Consider the following 20435-nt stretch of genomic DNA (forward strand, 5'->3'; position numbering starts at 1 on the left):
GTTCTATCCTCAGTGACAATTTTTGTGCTTTGTTTTGCCTTTACAAAAGACCCCCTCCTAAGTCGGCTATGCTGACCCTCCATATCTGCCTCCTTTGATCGGAGTGGACTTGGCTGCCTTGTTGAAATATGAAGCTCTATGGTACACAGAGCACTAGTGTATGGAAAAAATCCTCATTAAGGAAAATGAATTATTTCAAATTATTTTTAATTATTTTGACACACTAAAGTTTGCAGAATTTATTTTTAAATTACTACAGCCCTTAATAGGGATATAGCATGGTGGGGCCCTAGCCAAAAGAACACTATTGTATTGATTTTCTAGAGTGTTTAGGGTTATTAAAATTTATGATATGTGACATTTTAGTTTATCTCCTCTCATAATAATGATTTTATATTTCTTTCTCCATATTCATACTTTTAGGCCTTTCATCTATCTGGCTATCAGAAGTGAGAAAAAATCTTTGGAAGAAATAAAGGAAATGAATGACATAGAGCTGTGTGGCTCACACAGCAATTTTGTTTTTCAGCCAATGTTTACACTTGCTCCTTGGCAAGTCAAATATGTTTTTTCTCCACACTTGATTCCCCTGCTTATTTGTATGGACATGTTTAATACATTGCTTCATTTTTCTGATATTCTAAGGTTTGTTCTGCACACTCCACTGCAGATCTGATTGTTACTGAGTGCCTCAATGCCACAGTCAGGGCTGAGAAACAGAATACTGTGTGCAATACTTTAGAACATGAGGGAAATAGATTTGCTGTACAAAATTCAGAACATAAGATAAAAAATAAAATAGGAACAAAAGATAAAGATAATATGTATTTCTGCCACTCCTGATAAATTTTTGGCATAAGTTTTTCTTGTTTTTATAAGAAATGCACATGTTCAATTTATAAAATCAGATTTATTTTATTTTTAATATAAATTTAAAGATTTTATTTTATACATTTTAGTTTTAAAATGTTTTATAAAAACAGATTTAAATGATATTTTCATTATCATTGAACTGTGAACATTTTCATGCTCATAAATATACTTTCATCAAATAATTTCATTGTGCAAGTGCCTACTCCTCAGGCCATTTCTGAATTAAGAGGAAAGGTGAATAATCATATACTAAGCCTTTGTTCAGAATTAGTTATTTAAGTTCCTTAGCATGAGCTACTTTTATTTCTAAAAAGTATCTCTGATCCTGGTGCCATTTTTCACTGGACACAAAGTTGAGTGAATAAAAACAGTTTTGCTGTCTTTTCTTGCAAACTTCAATCATTGACTTTTTTTTTTTTAGTATTTTTAAATGCTTTATACAAGGAATGCAGAATTCATTGCAATGAGCATATGGCTGTAAAAGAGTTAACTAAAGTGATCTAGCTATATCTTTTTACCTTCCATGACCTTTATCATATAAATTATACAGAGTAAATTCAAATCCAAAATATTGTTTAGGTTATAGCAGAAGCTACCTTTGAACACTAGACAAAATTAAAGTGCTAAATTGTATACTATCATGTAAGAATTGAATCGCTAGTCTATGTCTGACGCAGGATACAGCATGCTTGGGGCTGGTGCATGGGGATGACCCACAGAGATGTTATGGGGAGGGAGGTGGGAGGGGGGTTCATGTTTGGGAACACATGTAAGAATTAAAGATTTTAAAATTAAAAAAAATAAAAAAAATAATTAAAAATAAAAAAAAAAAAAAAGAAAAGAACTGGGAACAGTTCCAATCTTTAGCTGTAACTCTGAGAATAAGAGCCCTGATTTTAAATTAAAAGATACAGTATGTAAAAGATACCGTATGACTTAAGGGAAAGAAAAAAATATATATATATATGTTACATTGATTGGCTTTTCAGGCATCTAATGTTGTAAGCTGGCATCATGAAAAATATTATTTGGAAATAATTTTTCATTTTCCAGTCTCATATTTGAGGTAAATTGGTTTGGTTCCTCCAAATACAATCCTTATCCTATTATTTTACAGATAATCTCATCGATACATCATTATAATCTAATCACAATAATCCAAGACACACTTCAGGAGTCTCCTTTGTTCTAACTCTAGTTTACATTTCCGTGCATTTCTTTCTGTGCCTGAAAGGTCAGAGATGCAAAACTTTAACCCTTAAATTATTATGTCTCACTCAATTTTGGGTGGCTCCAAAATCACTGCAGATGGTGACTGCAGTCATGAAATTAAAAGACGCTTACTCCTGGGAAGAAAAGTTATGACCAACCTAGATAGCATATTGAAAAGCAGAGACATTACTTTGCCAACAAAGTTCCATCTAGTCAAGGTTATGGTTTTTCCAGTGGTCATATATGGATGTGAGAGTTGGACTGTGAAGAAACTTAAGCACCGAAGAATTGATGCTTTTGAACTGTGATGTTGGAGAAGACTCTTGAGAGTCCCTTGGACTGCAAGGAGATCCAGCCAGTCCATTCTGAAGGAGATCAGCCCTGGGATTTCTTCGGAAGGAATGATGCTGAGACTGAAACTCCAGTAATTTGGCCACCACATGTGAAAAGCTGACTCACTGGAAAACACTCTGATGCTGGGAGGGATTGGGGGCAGGAGAAGAAGGGGACGACAAAGGATGAGATGGCTGGATTGCATCACTGAGTTGATGGACGTGAGTCTGAGTGAACTCTGGGAGTTGGTGATGGACAGGGAGGCCTGGCATGCTGTGATTCATGGGGTTGCAAAGAGTCAGACACGACTGAACAACGAACTGAACTCAATCAGTAGCTGTCTTAGCTATGTCCCATAGAAAACAGAGACCAAGGAAGAGATTAAAAACTATTGCCTTATCAGGGCCTGAGAAGAAGAGAAAGGCAATGAAAGGTGATATTTTAGCAAGGTGACCACTGCTCAGCAAAAGGACACAGAGAGAGCACGGTTCTCTAGGACACACTCTAAACCATGCAGGACATCTCTAGGTGGACTGAGCAGAGAAACTATGCCTGAGAAAAGTCCTACAAGAGGAGGAAGGAGGAAATATTAATCCACTTGGCATGTTCTCTCCCATATTTGTACTGGTCAATATTGAGTGCTTCAATTGGAATTTCTTTTCTGCCTTAAAATAATGGAATGTTTGACTGCTTGGCTGTTTCTCAATAAGTCATACCTTCATCCTCAACTCCCCCCTAGTAATGGGATGTATCATATAAATACTGAAGTGATGGGTGAGCCAGAACCTGAATGTATGCAGAAGGTCCTCTCCTTGCAAGGGCTCTTTCAGGCAAGGCGCTAAACAGAGATGATAAGGTGAGGGGGACAAGCAGTTGAACTTTGAGAGATGCAGGCAACAAGATAATCTAAGGATGATATTTGGGTTTTGAATGGCACCCCACTCCAGTACTCTTGCCTGGAAAATCCCATGGACGGAGGAGCCTGGTGGGCTGCAATCTGTGGGGTCACTAAGAGTCGGACATGACTGAGCGACTTCACTTTCACTTTTCACTTTCATGCATTGGGGAAGGAAATGGCAACCCACTCCAGTGTTCTTGCCTGGAGAATCCCAGGGACTGGGAAGCCTGGTGGGCTGCCTTCTGTAGGGTCGCACAGAGTCGGACACGACTGAAGCAACTTAGCAGCAGCAGCAGCAAGCATAATTGAAGTATACAGTGTATGTAGTTCAAAACTTTACATACTTGTAATTATTCTCTGTGAAGTCAGTAGAGTTGAAAGTGGAGTGAGCTGGACAACTTTTATCAACTTTCTAACCTGGGCACTATTCTGTGGATTGATAGGCATATTTGACTTTTGCAAATGTAAGTTAATAAAAATTCTCATCAGTAAACACTGTTTACATGCAAATTGTTCACTTTTGCAGTAGATCTTCCAAGACACACACATTTCTAAAGATTGAAATGACACTGGCAGTCTCTCCCTTTTTTAAATCATTTTATGAGATCATATTAGAGGCTGTCAAAATGGGTGACTCACATGACTTTTCAATTCAATATGCCATTAACTCTCAACATATCAGTTCAGTTCAGTCACTCAGTCATGTCCGACTCTTTGCAACCCCATGAATCTCAGTACGCCAGGCCTCCCTGTACATCACCAACTACCGGAGTTCACTCAAACTTATGTCCGTCGAGTCGGTGATGTCACCCAGCCATCTCATCCTCTGTCACACCTTCTCCTTCTGCCCAGTCCCTCCTAGCATCAGGGTCTTTTCCAATGAGTCGACTCTTTGCATGAGATGGCCAAAGTATTGGAGTTTCAGCTTCAGCATCAATCCTTCCAATGAACAGCCAGGACTAGTTTCCTTTAGGATTGACTGGTTGGATCTCCTTGGAGTCCAAGGGAATCACAAGAGTCTTCTCCAACACCACAGATCAAAAGCACAACTTTTTTGGCACTCAGCTTTCTTCACAGTTGAACTCTCATCCATACATGACCACTGGAAAAACCATAGCCTTGACTAGACAGACCTTTGCTGGCAAAGTAATATCTCTGCTTTTCAATATACTATCAAGGTTGGTCCTAACTTTCCTTCCAAGGAGTAAGCGTCTTTTAATTTCATGGCTGCAATAACCATATGAAGTGATTTTGGAGCCCCCAAAAATAAAGTCTGACACCGTTTCCACTGTTTCCCCATCTATTTCCCAAAAAGTGATGGGACCAGATGCTATGATCTTCGTTTTCTAATTGTTGAGCTTTAAGCTAACTTTTTTACTCTCCTCTTTCACTCTCATGAAGAGGCTTTTTAGTTCCTCTTCACTTTTTGCTATAAGGGTGATGTCACCTGCATATATGAGGTCATTGATATTTCTCCCTGCAATCTTGATTCCAGCTTGTGCTTTGTCCAGCCCAGTGTTTCTCATGATGTACTCTACATAGAAGTTAAATAAGCAGGGTGACAATATACAGCCTTGATGTACTCCGTTTCCTATTTGGAACAAGTCTGTTGTTCCATGTTCAGTTCTAACTGTTGCTTCCTGACCTGCATATAGGTTTCTCAAGAGGCAGGTCCGGTGGTCTGGTATTCCCATCTCCTTCAGAATTTTCCGCAGTTTATTGTGATCCACACAGTCGAAGATCTTGGCATAGTCAATAAGGCAGAAGTAGATGTTTTTCTGGAACTCTCTTACTTTTTCAATGATCCAGCAGATGTCGGCAATTTAATCTCTGATTCCTCTGCCTTTTCTAAAACCAGCTGGAACATCTGGAAGTTCATGGTTCACTTACTGCTAAAGCCTGGCTTGGAGAATTTTGAGCATTATTTTACTAGTGTGTGACGTGAGTGCAAATGTGCAGTAGTTTGAGCATTCTTTGATATTGCCTTTCTTTGGGATTTGAATGAAAACGGACCTTTTCCAGTCCTGTGGCCACTGTTGAGTTTTCCAAATTTGCTGGCATATTGAGTGCAGCACTTTCACAGCATCATCTTTCAGGATTTGAGTAAGCTCAACTGGAATTCCATCACCTCCACTAGCTTTTCTCGTAGAGATGCTTTCTAAGGCCCACTTGACTTCACATTCCAGGATGTCTGGCTCTAGGTGAGTGATCACACCATCGTGATTATCTGGGTCATGAAGATCTTTTTGTACAGTTCTTCTGTGTATTCTTGCCACCTCTTCTTAATATCTTCTGCTTCTGTTAGGTCCATACCATTTCTGTCGTTTATCAAGCCCATCTTTGCATGAAATGTTCCCTTGGTATCTCTAATTTTCTTGAAGAGATCTCTAGGCTTTCCCATTCTGTTCTTTTTCTCTATTTCTTTGCATTGATCGCTGAAGAAGGCTTTCTTATGTCTTTTTGCTATTCTTTGGAACTCTGCATTCAGATGCTTATATCGTTGTTTTGTTTTGTTTTGTTTTTTGGAGGGAGAGGCAAGAATACTGGAGTGGGTCGCCTTTCCCTTCTCCAGGAGATCTTCCCAACCCAGAGATTAAACCCAGGTCTCCTGCATTGTAGGCAGACACTCTACCATCTGAGCCACCAGGGAAGTCTTTTTAACATATAGTAGCTGTCTAATGCAACAAATAGGAAACCATCTTGTCAGAAAACTCCATGCCAAACATCTTCTCTGGGAGTTTATAGGTTTCAGTATTTCTTCTTGTTGTTTTGTGCCAATTAAGAATGTTTTATTGATAACCTAAGCTTAATCATCTTTGAACAGCATCAAAATTCACAACAGTGCATTTTTCTTGAATGCAGAAGAACCAGACACTGTCCTGGATGCCTTTCCCTCCTGCCTCCTTTCCTTCTCCCGACAAAGTATTGCTTCCCTTGCCCAGTGTCACCCTCGTTTTTATCCTTTGACCTTTGTCCCTCCATGTTCTACCTCTTCTCCTTTACCTTCTTTTACATGGGAGGGGCATTGCTCTTCATAACTGCTATTTTTTTAAAAAATGGTGCATTTTCAAAGGTAATTTAATCTTGAAATGTTATTCTTTTCCTTTAAAGAAAATTGAAATCAAATAAGAGTTTGTTTACAAATAATACATCTCAACACATTTACTAAAGTCAAAGTACAGAGCATATCCACCCCAAAGTCAAATATAGCTGCAAAAAAAAAAAAATATTTCTGAGAATAAACCATTCTTACCAAGTTGACCTGGTTGGAAAGAATGTTAGGGGTTCATACTAAGCTTTTGTACACCTGATATCATAAAAAACACACACACACACACACACAGAAAAATTCTTGAACAAAACTACACATAATATTGTAGATCACATCAAAATTGGACATTAAAGATCATCTAAGCAAACATCCTACCATCTGGGATGTTTTCTTGATCTTTCTCAACAGTATTAGAGTAAAAACAAATCACAAAAATGTAAATTGTTCAGTACATAGAAAATTACGAATTTCTGCCTCTTATGCAGGGATACTACATAATATATTTTAATATAAAAGTCACACATATTCAGTTCTCAGATGAAAAGCCAAAATTAATAAGAAAGAACAAAATAAATAAACTTAATAGGAAATTCAACAGATAGAACAATGAAAATATACTCAATGGACTCAAAAGTAAGCAACAAAGAAAACAAATAAATAAGATAAAGGGAAAAACATAACTAATGAAACTATTCAGGAGTAGTTTCTTTGAGGAAAATACCTAAATTGTTATTTTGTTAGTTAAGTAAATCAAGAAAAAGAAGAAGGATGGTAAACATACAAAATAAGACATTAAATGTAGAAACAGTCAAATGTTTCAGGGGTGTTACAGATGACTTTGCTCAATTCGAAGGAGGAGAGTGAAAAAGTTGGCTTAAAGCTCAACATTCAGAAAACTAATATCATGGCATCTGGTCCCATCACTTCATGGGAAATATGTGGGGAAACAGTGGCTGACTTTATTTTTTGGGTTCCAAAATCACTGCAGATGGTGATTGCAGCCATGAAATTAAAAGACACTTACTCCTTGGAAGGAAAGTTATGACCAATCTAGATAGCATAGTAAAAAGCCTCCAATTAAAATGAATACATTTCTATTAAAAAAAAAAAATCAGAGACATTACTTTGATAACAAAGGTCCGTCTAGTCAAGGGTATGGTTTTTCCAGTGGTCATGTATGGATGTGAGAGTTTGACTATGAAGAAAGCTGAGTGCCAAAGATTTGATGTTTTTGAGCTGTGGTGTTGGAGAAGACTCTTGAGAGTTCCTTGGACTGCAAGAAGATCCAACCAGTCCATCCTGAAGGAGATCAGTCCTAGGTGTTTATTAGAAGGACTGATGCTGAAGCTGAAACTCCCAATACTTTGGCCACCTCAGGCGAAGATTTGACTCATTGAAAAAGATCCTAATGCTGGGAAAGATTGGGGGCAGGGGGAGAAAGGGACAACAGAGGATGAGATGGTTGGATGGACCCACTCGATGGACATGGGTTTGAGTGGACTCTGGGAGATGGTGATGGATAGGGAGGCCCAGCGTGCTCCAATTCATGGGGTCGCAAAGAGTCAGACACGACTGAGCAACTGAACCGAACCGAAATGAACTGAAGGTCAAATTACAAAATACAATGTTGCAAATCATTCATCTTATCCATTTCAGGTTTATTAGCCTCAGTTCAGTTCAGTTCAGTCACTCAGTCATGTCCGACTCTTTGCAATCCCTTGAATCGAAGTACGCCAAGCCTCTCTGTCCATCACCATCGCCAGGAGTTCACTCAAACTCACGTCCATCGATTCAGTGCTGCCATCCAGCCATCTCATCCTCTGTTGTTCACTTTTCTTCCTGCCCCCAATCCCTCCCAGCATCAGGGTCTTTTCCAATGAGTCAGCTCTTCGCATGGTGTGACCAAAGTACTGAAGTTTCAGCTTTAGCATCATTCCTTCCAAAGAACACCCAGGGCTGATCTCCTTCAGAATGGACTGGTTGGATCTCCTTGAAGTCCAAGGGACCATCAAGAGTCTTCTCCAACACCACAGTTCAAAAGCATCAGTTCTTCAGCAGTCAGCTTTCTTCACAGTACAACTCTCACATCCATACATGACCACTGGAAAAACCATACCCTTGACTAGACGGACCTGTATTGGCAAAGTCATGTCTCTGCTTTTCAATATGCTATCTAAGTTGGTGATAACTTTTCTTCCAAGGAGGAAGCATCTTTTAATTTCATGGCTGCAGTCACCATCTGCAGTGATTTTGGAGCCCCCAAAAATAAAGTCTGATACTGTTTCCACTGTTTAGCCATCTATTTCCCATGACTGAATATCTAAAAAGATCCCACTGCCATAGAACACATAAAGTTTATTAAAAATCATCTTACAAATAACAATATGTTAAGACAATGTCAAAACATAATTTTCAAAGACTAGAAAAGACAAATTCTCCTAATACTTTAAGAAATCTTCAAAATGTATAGAAGAAGGATTCAGGATGGGGAACACGTGTATACCCCTGGTGGATTCATGTTTATGTATGGCAAAACCAATACAATGTTGTAAAGTAATTAACCTCCAATTAAAATAAATAAATTTATGTTAAAATAATAATAAAATAATAAAATGGCAAAAAAGGAGTTTCTAAAATTTTTGTGTTACTCTAAACTTGAAACTAAGTTCAAAGTTATTATAGAAACAAAAGCTATGTAATAATTTCTTTTATGAATATTTAATGTACAAATTCTTAATAAAGTGAAAGAAAGTCAAAGCATTAATCATTCAATCATGTCTGACTCTTTGCAGACCCCATGGACTTCAGGCTCCTCTGTCCATGGTTTTTTTCAGGCAAAAATATTGAAGTAGATTGTCATTCCCTTCTTCATGGGATCTCCCAAGCCAGAGATCTAACCTGGGTCTCCTGCATTGCACGCTGATTCTTTACCATCTGAGCCACAAGGGAAGCCATGTTCTCAGTAAAACATTATAAAACAAAAATAAAGTGCAACAGCATATTAAAATGATACTACTTCATGACATTTATTTCTATTTTATTGTTTTATTGATAATATATTATTAGTTTTGATCTTTTAGAAACATATTTTTGATTTATAAATGTAACACATACTGTCCTATAGGTATATTAATATATCATCATTAATATATTTATGTGGACATTTAATTAATAGAGGAAATCATACTTTCCTGAACAATAAAAACATAAATTAAACCCAATTAAAGTTGTGTTTAAATCCCATCCCTGGCAGTTACTTCTTAGTTGGGTAACTGGGTGAAGTGACACTGTCTCACAGGGTAGCAGTGTGATAAATGATAAAACACTTATTAGCCAGGGGCATCAGTAGGTCAGCTAACAGAATTAACTACCATTATGACTATCATTGATACAGGTATTTGATAATGGCAAATTGTTATAATTTCATATGTGTATGTTTGCATTCATCATCTGAAAATAGTGAAGAACTTTTTTGATGAAAATTCAAAAGACAGCTAATTTCTAGGGAACAGCAAAACAAACAGAAAGATGAACCGTCGTGAAAATGACTTAGGTGTACTCAAAGTCTGAGTGCTTTTAACTAGCTACTTGTAAACAAGTGTGTAGACCTGAGCTGTTGGATGAAGGTTTTGACAATATGGCCCCGAGTTCTTCCTGGTCCTAGAGTCCCAGTAGCAAATACCGAAGAAAACCTGCAGGCTTCACTCTTCATTTAGATATTGATTTAAAAAGAGCCACACATTCATCAAGTGATTTCCCCCCAATTTTTAGCATAGACAAATTCAATTGAACAAATATTTAGTGATATTTTTAATTTTGTGTGAAATGCTGTTTAAACTTACTCTCACTTGAAGAGACTAATGAACAGTTTGTTTCACAGGTTAAAAATTCCACTGCAGTACTGTATACACAAAGTCATTGTCATACTTTACCTGACAATTAATTCTTATTGAACTATTCCCCAACTGGTACTCATTTTCCCTCTGTGACTCCTTACTTTAATAAGGAAATAACAAATATCCAACAGATTTAAAGTTATTTCACCGTTCATCCACCTGGAGTTTTCTAATGATCAAACCAGTTCTTTATTCCAGGGTACTGAAGAAATAATAAAAGTGTAATTCCATTTATTTTATAGTTTCTGAAATGAATATTAAGAAACAGATTTAGACATACAGAAAAGTAAATTAAGGGCTATTTTAAACAAGCACACTCTCTGAATGACATATTTGCCCTCTGTGGTCAGCAACCACCAGAACTCCAGTGGTCCTGTTTGTGGAACCACATGCAGAACCATGCTCTGCCAGGCTTATCTTTTGCCTACATCATGTAAATTGAGATGTTTAGCCAGAATTTGGAAGTTCAGTCCATACCAGCAGTGAAGTATACCAATATATCCAAAGTTCAAAATGTTAAACTCAATTCACATTGCATATTTTTTCTCATTTCCTGAGTGAAGCAACTATGTAAATGTATTTAAAAAATTAGAAAAACAGAAAAAAAAAACATTAGAGGTATTGAAAAAATAGAAATACAGAAAAATATAGAAACTGTAATGTTGAAATATTGAAATAAAAATTAAAATAACTGTGAAATAATCAAATGGCAAATATCTTTAAAGTTTGAAACTCTGAATTTATTCTGATCTAAGCATTTTAGAGAATGTAGGAACATAACCACAAATTGGGTTGCTTAAATCAACAAAAAATAAGGCCTTTCATATGGGTCATTCGAAAGTTGCCTATGAAGTCATTGAATAGTAAACTGTGCACAACGTAGATTATGCTGCATTATTCTGCATCCTGGTGCCCCTATCAGAGTACTCAACTCACACTTGCTCCATTGAGATTATTGAATGGAACTTATACCCATGCACTTAATTTAAAAGCTCATGAAACATAACTCAAACTTTGTACTTGTTTGTGTTAATAATTTTTCACATTATATTAAACAGCTTTTTAAAGAAGCCCATGAGTAGAAAATTAAGGTTTTATTTTGAAAAATAATCTTTCAAGTTTGCAAAAATCCCTTCCATTTTAGTGATCTGGTGATTTATGAGTTAGAACTGTATTGGTTTCAAGTGACAGAAAGCCCTAAAGAGCAGTGGTCTAAATAAGATGAACATCAGCACATGCAGAACATAAATCCTCTCTGTTAAGAGTTCAGAGCAGGGAAGGATAAACATTCTAAAGCAGAAAGTATTTTGTTCAAGGGGTTGGATTATCACCAAGTTAGTGGAGGGAAGAGAGCACAGTTACCAGGCTGGAAGCAACTCAGAGGTGGCCAAGCTGGAGCGCTCTTTCCTCTGATGCCCTCAGGAATCTTCTTGACCCACAGTATTCTCAGGACACATAGGGCTGGGACTGGCCACCCAAGACTGTGATCTAAGGATTGGGAAGTCATGCAAATAACTGGCCAAACCCACAATTGCTTCTGGTCTCCCAGAAACTGGAGAAAGAATCCTGGGACCTGCTGCAGGAATGCAACACCCTGCTGTCCCCTTGTTGACAGCAAATTCATGCCTAACTCCAGAAAGGACGTGGGTGTCATAGGGTCGGAAATGAAGTGATGCCCAAACCTGTTGATAAGAAATTCAGCAAAGGATGGTACTTACTTTTCAAATTCTCTAAGCAGAAGACAAAGGTTTTTATCCACATCTTTACAAATGATCTAATTTCATTCCTTGTAATGGCTTAGTGACATTCCATTGCATATATGCACTACGTCTTTATGGATTCATCTGTCAATAGACACAAGCTGTTTCTGTGTCTTGGCTATTGTAAGTAGTGCTACAATAAACATTGGGGTACATGCGTCTTTTCCTATTATGATTTTTCTCAGTGTATATGTCCAATAGTAGGATTGTTGGGTCATTTGGTAGAGGGGAAAGGAGTTAGATGAGTTGGGAGATTAGGTTTGACCTATATAAATAATCATTCAAGCTAGGCTTCAATAGTATGTAAATTGAGAAATTCCAGATATACAAGCTGGATTTAGAAAAGGTAGAGGAACCAGAGGTCAAATTTCCAACATCCATTGGATCATAGAAAAAGCAGAGGAATATCTGAAAAACATACTTCTGCTTCACGGATTATGCTAAAGCCTTCAAATGTGGATCACAACAGACTGGAAAATTCTTAAAACTCCTATTTGGAACACCAGACTACCTTACCTGCCTCTTGAGAAACCTGTATGCAGGTCAAGAAGCAACAGTTAGAACAAGATATAAAGCAACAGACTTGTTCTAAATTGGGAAAGGAGTATGCCAAGGCTGTATATTGTTCCCCTACTTATTTAACTTATATGCAGAGAACTTCATGAAAAATGCCAGGCTGGATGAAGCACAAGAGAAATATCAATAAACTCAGATATGCAGATGACACCACCCTTATGGCAGAAAGTAAAGAGGAAGTAAAGAGCTTCTTGCTGAAATTGAAAAAGGAGAGTGAAAATGCTAGCTTAAAACTCAACATTCTAAAAACAAAGATTATGGCATCTGGTCCCATCACTTCATGGCAAATAGATGGGGAAAAAATGGAAACAGTGACAGACTTTATTTTCTTGGGCTTGAAAATCACTCCAGAGAGTGACTGCAGCCATAAAATTAAAAGATGCTTGCTCCTTGGAAGAAAAGTTATGACAAACCTAGATGCATATTCAAAAGCAGAGACATCACTTTGCCAACAAAGGTCCATATAGTCAAAGCGATATTTTTTCCAGTAGTCATGTATGGATGTGAGAGTTGGGCCATAAAGAAGGCTAAGTGCCAAGGAATTGGTGCTTTCAAACTCTGGTGGTGAAGAAGACTCCTGAGAGTCTCTTTTACACCAAGGAGATCAAACCAGTCAATCCTAAAGAAAATCAATCCTAATGTTTTTTGGAAGGACTTTAACAACATGATGCAGAGCCAACTCACTGGAAAACAACCTGGTTATTGGGAAGACTTAGTGCAGAAGGAGAAGGGGACAACAGAGGATGAGATGGTTGGATGGCATCATTGATTCAATGGACATGAGTTTGAAGATACTCATGGGAGAGAGTGAAGGACAGGGAAGCTTGGCATGTTGCAGTTTATGGGTCATAATGAGTTGGACATGACTGAATGACCAAACAACAACAATATACAGCATCATGTGTAAAAGAGATAACTAGTGGGGAGCTGCTGTGTAGCACAGGGAGCTCAACTCAGTGCTCAATGATGATCTAGAGGAGGAGGGTGAGGGAGCCTCAAAAGGGAGGGGATATATGTGTATTTACAGCTGATTCACTTCATTGTAGAGCAGAAGCTAACACAACACAATGAAGCAATTAAGCTCCACTAAACAAAAAAGAAAACAGAAATGAAAATAAGAATATATTGCAAGTTGGGTGGGGGAATCTGGGAGTCTGGAAGTATGAAGTCATACTGATGGGGTTCCTCGAGGTCACCAAGTGTTCAGTTTCTTGGAGCACTCTGCCCTGTGAGCCCTTGACCTGGCCTTTTTCCACATCTCCACATTCAGGGCAGCTATGAAGGCAGGGGCAGGAGGAAAAGGGCAGAGTGTGGGCCCGCTGTATGGTTAGGTGGTTTGTGGGAAGCTGCTACTCATTCTCATCTACATCTCATGATATGGCTTACAGGGGATCCCAGCTGACAGGGAAGGAGACACAGAGAATATGTGGTCTGCGTACAGGCCATCGTATGCCCCACCGAGAGCTGGGCTTCTATTCCAAACAAAGAAGAAACAAATCATGTTCTACACAGTCATGGATTCCAGGGGGGATTAATTACTCTCTGTGGAGTAGCAGGTACACTGACATTTGTTGTTTGCTATCTGATTTAATTATCATAATTTTATCATATCAGTCTTTTAACACTTCTTGATGAATGGTGAAATTTGGGTAGGACAGGTTAAAGTTTTAGATTGGTAAAAAAAAAAAAAAAAAAAAAAAAAAGCCTGCTCCAATCCTAAAGCTTGTATACATTTTAAAATTAATAACTCATCATACTTGGATGTAGTACAAAAATTATTAAGAATACAGTCTTTGATAAAAGAAAAATAGCAAAGATTTGCTGTTCTTCATTTTGTTTTCCCAAGGTGAACCCACAGTTACAGGCATGCCTGGGCCTTTTTAAATGAGGTGCAGTCAGTGAAGCCAGAGGGTGGAGGGCAAGCTTAGCTTGCTGTGGGTTTCTTTAGCTCCCCTCTGCAGGCTTTACCACTAACACCCTTTCTTTAAAATAGAAAATTGACTATTTTTCAAGTTTATGTAAATTGTTTTAAAATTACAGCTTCAAGACAAATACTTCAGTTATATCTTCTAAGTTGATTCTGAATAAATCTTATTTTAGGAATTGTGAAGCTATGGCTTATTTCAACATGTTTAAACATAGTTTTATTGGATAGAGAAGAGAGTGTGCATGGAATAATACAGACATTGCTCTTTTTTTTTTTTTTTTGGCATGTAGTTTCTTTTTCTCAAGTTTACATTGTGAGTTTTAACATATTGGTTAACATAACAAATATTATTTTTTTCCCTAGTTGCTGAAATAAAATAGCATCCCATTGTTAAATCTATCACAGTCTACTCATTTATTTTGACACACATTGCATACTATAAATTTAGAATTATTATAAATGTGATATCATGGTTATCTTTATAGGTATTTTTGTTTTTAAACACATTCTGCATTTATTTCAGGCCATGCAGTACACTTATATTTGTATTAGTTGTTACTGCCGAACACATTTCCACTTTGGTTACTACCTTTTATACTCCTATCAGCAGCGCTAGAGAATTCCAATCTCTTTCCACACTCATCGGTGTTATATTATCTGTATTTCTCATTTGAATCATGTTTTCTATTCAACGCTATTTTCATTATGTAGTTCTTGCCAAGACAAACTGTCTCCATTTCACATAAGAATAACTGGCCAATCAAAAATGTAAAATAAGAGACACAAACAAACTAGCTAGCAGTCTAATAGGAAAAAAGAGTCCTGACAGACTGATGTAGATGTGTGTCCTTTAGATGTAATCTTAACAAAAAGGGTTCCCTTGCATGTTGAATCCACTGTCAATTAAACAAGAGTATTTCAGGAATCGAACAAGATTTCAAGCTGGGTTGCTGCTGCTGGTGCTGGTAAGTTGCTTCAGTCGTTTCTGACTGACTCTGTGCAACTCCATAGATGGCAGCCCACTAGGGTCCTCTGTTCCTGGGATTCTCCAGGCAAGAATACTGGAGTGGGTTGCCATTTTCTTCTCCAATGCATTAAAGTGAAAAGTGAAGGTAAAGTCACTCAGTTGTGCCAGACTCTTAGTGACCCCATGGACTGCAGCCTACCAGGCTCGTCTGTCCATGGGATTTTCCAGGCAAGAGTACTGGAGTGGGTTGCCATTGCCTTATGCAGGGTTCATTGGATCAAATAAAATGTCAAGTGATCTGTGATAACAGTATTATTCTTCCACTCATTGACACTTTATTTGATCAATTAGTTTGATCAAATGAGTTTCAGATATTGTGGAAAAGTTTTAAGAGTGCTTTAACTGTTGCTGCTTAGAGTCAGCACACTTTTTCGGGGCTAACCTCCACTGCATTCCTGCTCTGTGCAGCTTATTCTGTGAATGCCTGTGAAGGTGTGAGCCAGTCAAAGGAACTCATAACTTTGGGTTGTTCTCCTGGTTGGCTGTAGTCAATCTTGTTGAAAAGGCACAAACCGAATGAAATGAAGTTCCTTCTTGGTATGTAAACTGACTAAAATCTTAAAATTTGCATAGTACAGACATGCAGAACACATCATGTGAAATGCAGGGCTGGATGAAACACAAGCTCTAATCAAGATTGCCAGGAGAAATATCAATAACCTCGGATATGCAGATGACACCACCCTAATGACAGAAAATGAAGAGGAATTAAAGAGCCTCTTGATGAAGTTGAAAGAGGAGTGAGAGAAACCTGGCTTAGAACTCAACTTTCAAAATCTAAGATCCTGGCAACTGATCCCATTGCTTTATGGCAAATAGATGGGGAAACAAAGGAAACAGTGACAGATTTTCTTTTCTTTGTCTCCAAAATCACTGCAGCCATAAAATGAAAAGACACTTGCTTCTTGGAAGAAAAGCTATGAGCAACCTAGACAGCATATTAAAAAGCTAAGACATTACTTTGTTCATGAAAGTCCGTATTGTCAAATCTTTTTTTTTTTTTTTTTTCCCAGTAGTCATGTATGGGTGTGAGAGTTGGATCATGAAGAAGGCTGAGTGCCAAAGAAGACCCTTGAGGTTCCCTTGGATAGCAAGGAGATCAAACCAGTCTGCCCAAAAGGAAATTAACCCTGAGGATTGATTGGAAGAACCGATGTTGAAGCTGGAGCTCCAATATTTTGGCTACCTGATTCAACGAGCTGACTCATTGGGAAAGACCCTAAAGCTGGGAAAGATTCAAGGCAAGAGGAGAAGGGTACAACAGAGGACAAGATAGATTGTATCACTGACTCAATGGACGTTAGTTTCAGCAAGCTTCGGAAAATAGTGAAGGACAGGGTAGCCTGACATACCTGCAATCCATGGGGTCACAAAGAGTTGGACACTACTGACTGAACAAGAACAACAAAAGACAAATAGCAAAGATAAAGTCAAAAGTTGAGGGGGGGTTCAGGACGGGGAACATGTGTACAATCGTGGCAGATTCATGTTGATGTATGGCAAAACTAATACAATATTGCAAAGTAATTAGCCTCCAAAAAAAAAAAAATTGGAAAAAAATTATTGGGGAAAAAAAAGTCTACTATGGCCAATGTAAGGACCCACATAGACCTGATCTCTGTCTGAAATAAAATTTCTGTTTCTTTTTGTCACCACCAAGCATTCATCTTTTTTTTTCTTTCTTATAGCACACTCAAGCTTTTATTCTTCACTACGTTTTTTCACTTTACTATGCTTGTATCAGTTTTTAATTTTTTTTAATTTTATTGTATTAAGCGCATTTAACATGAGTTCTATCCTCTTAACTAATTTTTAGGTACACAACAAATGATTATTGACTAAAGGTCCAAGGTTATACCGCAGGCCTCTGGAGCTCACTCACATAGTTTGACTGAAACTTATAAATTTATAAAGAAATAAAGAACTGAAAGGTACTACTTTTATGTTATTGAATATTAGAATTTTAAAATTATGGGTGTAGGAGTGGATATTGAAAATCACTGAGAATGTGAAAAACTCCATTGTGTAAAAATTACTTGGCACGATTGCACAGATATTAAATCATGATCTTAACTATATTTCAAAGATCATACAAATAAATAAATATATAAGGCAAAAAGAAATACTGAAAAAATAGTCATTTGTAAAAGTATTAAATTTTAAAACTACAAAAAAGAAAAATAATTTAAAATTAATCAAACTTTGAAAAATGTAAGGGATCTTTTAAAACTGTTATTTATTTTAATTGGAGGATAATTACTTTACAATATTGCAACATTTTTTGCCACATATCAATATGAATCAGCCATAGGCATATATGTGTCCACTCCTTCCTGAATCCCCCTCTCACCTCCTTCTCCACCTTGACTGATAACATGATGATGCAAAATATTATTTGTTTTGTCAATTTAAATATTTAAAGTTAAATACATAAATGTATATAGATTATGTAAATATATTCCTAATTAGATCATATGATATCAAGAACATGTTATCATCTAGTCTTTAACTAAAAATATAAATAAGTTAATATATTTCCTATCATAATTCCATAATGCCAGTGAAGTTATGATAAAAGTGGACAAATGTTAGTAAGTCCAAAGCATCACTGAAAAGAAGAGACTTTGAAGATTTCTTAGAAAATAAATGCTAATAAATTTGAGAGACTGGTTATGAAATGTCTAGAAGGTATGTGACACAGAACTCTGACTAACATGTTGTAGCAACCAGCTGTAAGGTAAACTACAATCTCCAGCGACTGATAAAGAACTAGTCAGAACTTGGTCAGTGACTGACAGCTGCCCTATATTTTATCCTTGCTTATCTCAGAATCAACCAGCTAGAGCCAAATACATCACCGGACTAATCACAAATGTGACTTGTCTTTTGTTAGCTCACCTACAGCTTCCCCATACTAACAATGAATTTTGCTATAGTGTGTTCTAAAATTGAAATTACACTAACAATTAATGAAAATGCTTTTCCCACTACTCTTTGAAAACCAGTCATTTCCAATCTTTTATTTTTATCAATCTAATGAATGAAAATTGTGACCTCCCACCCATTTAAGGCTGAAATCGTCTGACTCTTGGTGCAGTTACACTTTTTTCTATGATTTTATTAGTGAGTTTTAATTAATTGCTTTTTTACAGCTTTTCCAGATATATTTTGGCATATTTTCCCATTTCTCTATTCATTTGGAGGTGCTCTGTCTATATTTGTCCTTCCTGCAATATGCATTTTCTACTTGCCAATTATATATACTTTAATCATAGTATTTCTAGTAACACAGAAGTTATTGATTTTATATTCCAATAACTCAGCTTTTCTCCTGCTAAAGTATATATTTCTTTGCTAGCACACTATATTTTAGTAGTAATAGTAGTGTTAGTCACTCAGTCATGTCCAACCCTTTGTGACCCCCTGGACTGTAGCCTGCCAGGCTCCATTGTCCATGGGATTCTCCAGGCAAGAGTACTGGAGTGGGTTGCCAATCCCTTCTCCAGGGGATCTTCCTGACCCAGGAATTGAACCCTGGTCTCCTCCATTACAGGCAGATTTTAGTAAGTTATTACCAAAAACTTCTTAAGCATCAAATACAATAATCATATGATTTTCCTGTCCACTGGAGAAGGGAAAGGCAAACCACTTCAGTATTCTTGCTTTGAGAACCCCATGAACAGTATGAAAAGGCAAAATGATAGGACACTGAAAGAGGAACTCCCCAGGTCAGTAGGTGCCCAATATGCTACTGGAGCTCAGTGGAGAAATAACTCTAGAAAGAATGAAGGGATGGAGCCGAAGCAATAACAATACCCAGCTGTGAATGTGACTGGTGATAGAAGCAAGGTCTGATACTGTAAAGAGCAATATGCATAGGAACCTAGAATGTCAGATCCATGAATCAAGGCAAATTGGAAGTGGTCAAACAAGAGATGGAAAGAGGGACCATCGAGATTCTAGGAATCAGCGAACTAAAATGGACTGGATTGAGTGAATTTAATTCAGATGATCAATATATTTACTATTGTGGGCAGGAATCCCTCAGAAGAAATGGAGTAGCCATCATGGTCAACAAAAGAGTCTGAAATGCAGTACTTGGATGCAATCTCAAAAACAGCAGAATGATCTCTGTTCATCTTTAAGGCAAACCATTCAATATCACGGTAATCCAAGTCTATGCAACAATTAGTAACACTGAAAAAGCGGAAGTTTAACGGTTCTGTGAAGACCTACAAGACCTTTTAGAACTAACACCGAAAAAAGATGTCCTTTTCATTATAGGGTACTAGAATGCAAAAGTAGGAAGTTAAGAAACACCTGGAGTGACAGGAAAATTTGGCCTTGGAATGCGGAATGAAGCAGGGTAAAGACTAATAGAGTTTTGCCAAGAATATGCACTGGTCATAGCAAACAGCTTCTTCCAACAACACAACAGAAGACTCTACACATGGACATCACCAGATGGTCAACACCGAAATCAGATTGATTATATTCTTTGCAACCAAAGATGGAGAAGCTCTATACACTCAACAAAAACAAGACCAGGAGCTGACTGTGGCTCAGACCATGAACTCCTTATTATCAAATTCAGACTTAAATTGAAGAAAGTAGGGAATACCAGTAGACCATTCAGGTATGACATAAATCAAATCCCTTATGATTATACAGTGGAAGTGAGACATAGATTTAAGGGCCTAAATCTGATCGATAGAGTGCCTGATGAACTATGGAATGACGTTTGTGACATTGTACAGGAGACAGGGATCAAGACCATCCCCATGGAAAAGAAATGCAAAATAGCAAAATGGCTGTCTGAGGAGGCCTTACAAACAGATGTGAAAAGAAGAGAGGCAAAAAGCAAAGGAGAAAAGGAAAGAT

Source organism: Budorcas taxicolor, chromosome 4 (assembly GCF_023091745.1).
Source record: "Budorcas taxicolor isolate Tak-1 chromosome 4, Takin1.1, whole genome shotgun sequence".
Lineage (NCBI taxonomy): Eukaryota > Metazoa > Chordata > Mammalia > Artiodactyla > Bovidae > Budorcas > Budorcas taxicolor.